Here is a 7,197-nt window from a genome sequence, read left to right as displayed (position 1 = left end):
CATTCCGTTCTTATTCGTTTGATCTCTGAAAATTATTTTAAATCTGTTCTGGAAGTTTTAAATATTTAATCTTGCGAGCTTTAAAATTATGTTTGTTAAATATCTGTTTAGAATATTTGAAATATCTGCTGCAAGTGATTCTTAAAATTGTGAAAATTATTTTATTTGAACCCTTAGAGTGAAATAGGGTATACCGAGTTAACCAGCTGTAGGGGTACTACAGCCATGTCATTGCGGCACCATTGGCATGACACTTCCATGGCAGTGTGATTGGTCATGGCGTATCCTTTTGATAGCTCAGGAGGAGAGCTTTGGCCATTGTGATATTTGTTTCAGGATACGTGGGTGCACCCAGAGTTTGATTTGTGATTTGATTCGACAGTGACGTTGTATATGCCGTACTCGTTAACTGGTTTGTTGCACACATTAGGTACCCTATGATGTGTGTATTTGTTATTTGTTTTGCTCTCGGTATGAAATATCTTAGCCCTCGTTGTTTCAGCCTGTTTTATTTAAACTTGCTGTTTTATATTAAACTGTCAAATGTTCATCTTGTTTTATGTTTTATAAATTTATTCCAATCCGTACTGGGCATTTGGCTCATGCCGTATTCTTCTTCTGGCAGGTACTTAGGGGGACTTTTGGGGCTGTGTGATGGAGAGCTACCCTTTATTTCGTTTTTAGGATTTCAGACTTCTATCATTATTTAGACTTAATTTCTTATTAGAGATTTCAGCATTTATATTTTTGGTTTAGATATTTTGAAGATTTAATATTATTTTTTTTTGAGATTTTAGACTGTTTAATTATTGTTAGAAATATATTAGTGCTCTGTTTGCAGGTTTTGGATTTTAAGTAATATTTCCCTTCTATTTTAAGAAGGGGGTGTTACATTAGGAGTTATAATGAATCGGGAGAGGAGTTGTAATTATAGTACATGATATGGTAAACATAATTTAAGTATTATATCGGGAGATGGATATGAGAATTGTGAAATTGGTAACTCTTGGATTTTAATAGTCTATAATAGTACTTTGAATGAACATGGAAGTTGCGTTCAATGGATAGTTGTAGTCACTACAATCTACCTTGGGGGATGATTTTATAAACATAAGTAAAACTATTTTTAGCTAACAAGGTAGACTAATTAGACATTGATTATAGCTGTTGAAGAACCTCGATTCTTGGATTATTTTTCCTGGCACTTAGTATATAATTTTATTTTTTTATGAGATTGAACTAGTAGATAGTTAAAATATCTATCAAATTTAGTTCTATTTGTTTATGAGATTAAACTAGTAGATAGTTAAAACATCTATCAAATTCTTTTTCACACTTCTGAACTATAAGAAATAAAAGACATGGAAATGGTATTGAGATCAGTCCTTCCCTGTGAACGAACTTCTAAAAATACACTTCAACAAATACTCTCATACATATTTGATATTTTCATTTTAAACATAGTTTCCAATTTTATTTTTTTAAAAGTTGTAATTTCAATTTAGTTTTCAATTTTCAATCATTAATATAAATATTGCTTATGTATATATGGTTAATGCTAATCGAATAATAGAATATTGAGTTATGTCGAATGGCCGAAGAACAGGACCAATTAACCTCAATGTAAAAATAAAAAAGGATAATGTATTTTAAGATTTTGACAAAAAACTTAATCTTCAATACCTATAATCAACTACACTCTAGTGGGAAGAAGAACGAAATTTAAGAATGGCGACCCATATCCAGGGGTATGTAAATAATACTATCATTTTTAATAAATGTGAACAATACATATATTTGACTCAGTAGCACTAAATTAACAAAAAATCTTGATAAGATAAATTTATTCAACCGGGTGCGAGCCCCTGCTGCGGCATTTTTATCATAGCTATTTTTAGCTAACAAGGTACACTAATTAGACATTCATTATATCTGTTGAAGAACCTCGATTCTTGGATAATTGTTTATGGCACTTAGTATATAGTTTTATTTGTTTACGAGAATGAACTAGTAGATAGTTAAAACATCTATCAAATTTAGTTCTATTTGTTTATGAGATTAAACTAGTAGATAGTTAAAACATCTATCAAATTCTTTTTCATACTTCTGAACTGTAAAAAATAAAAGACTTGGAAATGGTATTGAGATCAGTCCTTCCCCGTGAACGAACTTCTAAAAATACACTTCAACAAATACTCTCATACATATTTGATATTTACATTTTAAACATAGTTTCCGATTTTATTTATTTAAAAGTTGTAATTTCAATTTAGTTTTCAATTTTCAATCATTAATATGAATATTGCTTATGTATATATGGTTAATGCTAATCGGATAATAGAATGTTGAGTTATGTCGAATGGCTGAAGAACAGGTCCAATTAACCTCAATGTAAAAATAAAAAAGGTTAATGTATTTTAAGATTTTGACAAAAAACTTAATCTTCAATACCTATAATCAACTACACTCTAGTGGGAAGACGAACGAAATTTAAGAATGGCGACCCACATCTCGGAGTATGTAAATAATACTATCATTTTTATAAAATTTCAACAAGACATATATTTACTGCAGTAGCACTAATTGACAAAAAATCTTGATAAGATAAATTGATTCAACCGGGTGCCAGCCCCGGCTGCGGCATTTTTTTTTTGAAAAAATAACAACTTTCTTATATCCAATACGTTTAATCTTCCTTTCCATTTTTCATCAATGATCTTATATCCAATATGTTTAATTTTCTTGTATTATGATTTTCTTGTGTTTTTTAATCTGTCATTGAGCGCTTTATATAATTAGAGGACTAAATAACTTCTAATTGAATCTTTATGAGTTATAATAAATCGGGAGAGGAGTTGTAATTATAGTACATGATATGGTAAACATAATTTAAGTATTATATCGGGAGATGGATATGAGAATTATGAAATTGGTAACTCTTGGATTTTAATAGTCTATAATAGTACTTTGAATGAACATGGAAGTTGCGTTCAATGGATAGTTGTAGTCACTACAATCTACCTTGTGGGATGATTTTATAAACATAAGTAAAACTATTTTTAGCTAACAAGGTAGACTAATTAGACATTCATTATAGCTGTTGAAGAACCTCGATTCTTGGATTATTTTTTCTGGCACTTAGTATATAGTTTTATTTTTTTATGAGATTGAACTAGTAGATAGTTAAAACATCTATCAAATTTAGTTCTATTTGTTTATGAGATTAAACTAGTAGATAGTTAAAACATCTATCAAATTCTTTTTCACACTTCTGAACTATAAGAAATAAAAGACATGGAAATGGTACTGAGATCAGTCCTTCCCTGTGAACGAACTTCTAAAAATACACTTCAACAAATACTCTCATACATATTTGATATTTTCATTTTAAACATAGTTTCCAATTTTATTTTTTTAAAAGTTGTAATTTCAATTTAGTTTTCAATTTTCAATCATTAATATGAATATTGCTTATGTATATATGGTTAATGCTAATCGGATAATAGAATGTTGAGTTATGTCGAATGGCCGAAGAACAGGACCAATTAACCTCAATGTAAAAATAAAAAAGGATAATGTATTTTAAGATTTTGACAAAAAACTTAATCTTCAATACCTATAATCAACTACACTCTAGTGGGAAGAAGAACGAAATTTAAGAATGGCGACCCATATCGCGGGGTATGTAAATAATACTATCATTTTTAATAAATTTGAACAATACATATATTTGACGCAGTAGCACTAAATTAACAAAAAATCTTGATAAGATAAATTTATTCAACCGGGTGCGAGCCCCGGCTGCGGCATTTTTATCATAGCTATTTTTAGCTAACAAGGTACACTAATTAGACATTCATTATATCTGTTGAAGAACCTCGATTCTTGGATAATTGTTTATGGCACTTAGTATATAGTTTTATTTGTTTACGAGAATGAACTAGTAGATAGTTAAAACATCTACCAAATTTAGTTCTATTTGTTTATGAGATTAAACTAGTAGATAATTAAAACATCTATCAAATTCTTTTTCATACTTCTAAACTGTAAAAAATAAAAGGCTTGGAAATGGTATTGAGATCAGTCCTTCCCCGTGAACGAACTTCTAAAAATACACTTCAATAAATACTCTCATACATATTTGATATTTGCATTTTAAACATAGTTTCCAATTTTATTTATTTAAAAGTTGTAATTTTAATTTAGTTTTCAATTTTCAATCATTAATATGAATATTGCTTATGTATATATGGTTAATGTTAATCGGATATTAGAATGTTGAGTTATGTCGAATGGCTGAAGAACAGGTCCAATTAACCTCAATGTAAAAATAAAAAAGGCTAATGTATTTTAAGATTTTGACAAAAAAACTTAATCTTCAATACCTATAATCAACTACACTCTAGTGGGAAGACGAACGAAATTTAAGAATGGCGACCCACATCTCGGAGTATGTAAATAATACTATCATTTTTATAAAATTTCAACAAGACATATATTTACTGCAGTAGCACTAACTGACAAAAAATATTGATAAGATAAATTGATTCAACATGGTGCCAGTCCCGGCTGCGGCATTTTTATTTTTTTGAAAAAAAACAACTTTCTTATATCCAATACGTTTAATCTTCCTTTCTATTTTTCATCAATGATCTTATATCCAATATGTTTAATTTTCTTGTATTATGATTTTCTTGTGTTTGTTAATCTGTCATTGAACGCTTTATATAATTAGAAGACTAAATAACTTCTAATTGAATCTTTAGGAGTTATAATGAATCGGGAGAGGAGTTGTAATTATAGTACATGATATGGTAAACATAATTTAAGTATTATATCGGGAGATGGATATGAGAATTGTGAAATTGGTAACTCTTGGATTTTAATAGTCTATAATAGTACTTTGAATGAACATGGAAGTTGCGTTCAATGGATAGTTGTAGTCACTACAATCTACCTTGGGAGATAATTTTATAAACATAAGTAAAACTATTTTTAGCTAACAAGGTAGACTAATTAGACATTCATTATAGCTGTTGAAGAATCTCGATTCTTGGATTATTTTTTCTGGCACTTAGTATATAGTTTTATTTTTTTATGAGATTGAACTAATAGATAGTTAAAACATCTATCAAATTTAGTTCTATTTGTTTATGAGATTAAACTAGTAGATAGTTAAAACATCTATCAAATTCTTTTTCACACTTCTGAACTATAAGAAATAAAAGACTTGGAAATGGTATTGAGATCAGTCCTTCCCCGCGAACGAACTTCTAAAAATACACTTCAACAAATACTCTCATACATATTTGATATTTGCATTTTAAACATAGTTTCCAATTTTATTTTTTTAAAAGTTGTAATTTCAATTTAGTTTTCAATTTTCAATCATTAATATGAATATTGCTTATGTATATATGGTTAATGCTAATCGGATAATAGAATGTTGAGTTATGTCAAATGGCCGAAGAACATGACCAATTAACCTCAATGTAAAAATAAAAAAGGCTAATGTATTTTAAGATTTTGACAAAAAAGTTAATCTTCAATACCTATAATCAACTACACTCTAGTGGGAAGACGAACGAAATTTAAGAATGACGACCCACATCGCGGGGTATGTAAATAATACTATCATTTTTATTAAATTTGAACAAGACATATATTTGCCGCAGTAGCACTAAATTAACAAAAAATCTTGATAAGATAAATTGATTCAACCGGGTGCCAGCCCCGGCTGCGGCATTTTTATTTTTTTGAAAAAAAACAACTTTCTTATGTCCAATACGTTTAATCTTCCTTTCTATTTTTCATCAATGATCTTATATCCAATATGTTTAATTTTCTTGTATTATGATTTTCTTGTGTTTGTTAATCTGTCATTGAGCGCTTTATATAATTAGAGGACTAAATAACTTCTAATTGAATCTTTAGGAGTTATAATGAATCGGGAGAGGAGTTGTAATTATAGTACATGATATGGTAAACATAATTTAAGTATTATATCGGGAGATGGATATGAGAATTGTGAAATTGGTAACTCTTGGATTTTAATAGTCTATAATAGTACTATGAATGAACATGGAAGTTCCGTTCAATGGATAGTTGTAGTCACTACAATCTACCTTGGGAGATGATTTTATAAACATAAGTAAAACTATTTTTAGCTAACAAGGTAGACTAATTAGACATTCATTATAGCTGTTGAAGAACCTCGATTCTTGGATTATTTTTTCTGGCACTTAGTATATAGTTTTATTTTTTTATGAGATTGAACTAGTAGATAGTTAAAACATCTATCAAATTTAGTTCTATTTGTTTATGAGATTAAACTAGTAGATAGTTAAAACATCTAGCAAATTCTTTTTCACACTTCTGAACTATAAGAAATAAAAGACTTGGAAATGGTATTGAGATCAGTCCTTCCCCGTGAACGAACTTCTAAAAATACACTTCAATAAATACTCTCATACATATTTGATATTTGCATTTTAAACATAGTTTCCAATTTTATTTTTTTAAAAGTTGTAATTTCAATTTAGTTTTCAATTTTCAATCATTAATATGAATATTGCTTATGTATATATGGTTAATGCTAATCGGATAATAGAATGTTGAGTTATGTCAAATGGCCGAAGAACAGGACCAATTAACCTCAATGTAAAAATAAAAAAGGCTAATGTATTTTAAGATTTTGACAAAAAACTTAATCTTCAATACCTATAATCAACTACACTCTAGTGGGAAGACGAACGAAATTTAAGAATGGCGACCCGTATCAGCGGGGTATGTAAATAATACTATCATTTTTATTAAATTTGAACAAGACATATATTTGCCGCAGTAGCACTAAATTAACAAAAAATCTTGATAAGATAAATTGATTCAACCGGATGCGAGCCCCGGCTGCGGCATTTTTATTTTTTTGAAAAAAAACAACTTTCTTATGTCCAATACGTTTAATCTTCCTTTCTATTTTTCATCAATGATCTTATTTCCAATATGTTTAATTTTCTTGTATTATCATTTTCTTGTGTTTGTTAATCTGTCATTGAGCGCTTTATATAATTAGAGGACTAAATAACTTCTAATTGAATCTTTAGGAGTTATAATGAATCCGGAGAGGAGTTGTAATTATAGTACATGATATGGTAAACATAATTTAAGTATTATATCGGGAGATGGATATGAGAATTG

This window comes from Apium graveolens, chromosome 3 (genome assembly GCF_009905375.1).
Source record: "Apium graveolens cultivar Ventura chromosome 3, ASM990537v1, whole genome shotgun sequence".
NCBI classification, from domain to species: Eukaryota; Viridiplantae; Streptophyta; class Magnoliopsida; order Apiales; family Apiaceae; genus Apium; species Apium graveolens.
The sequence above is the reverse complement of the archived record's forward strand: the minus strand, read 5'-3'. Positions refer to the sequence as shown.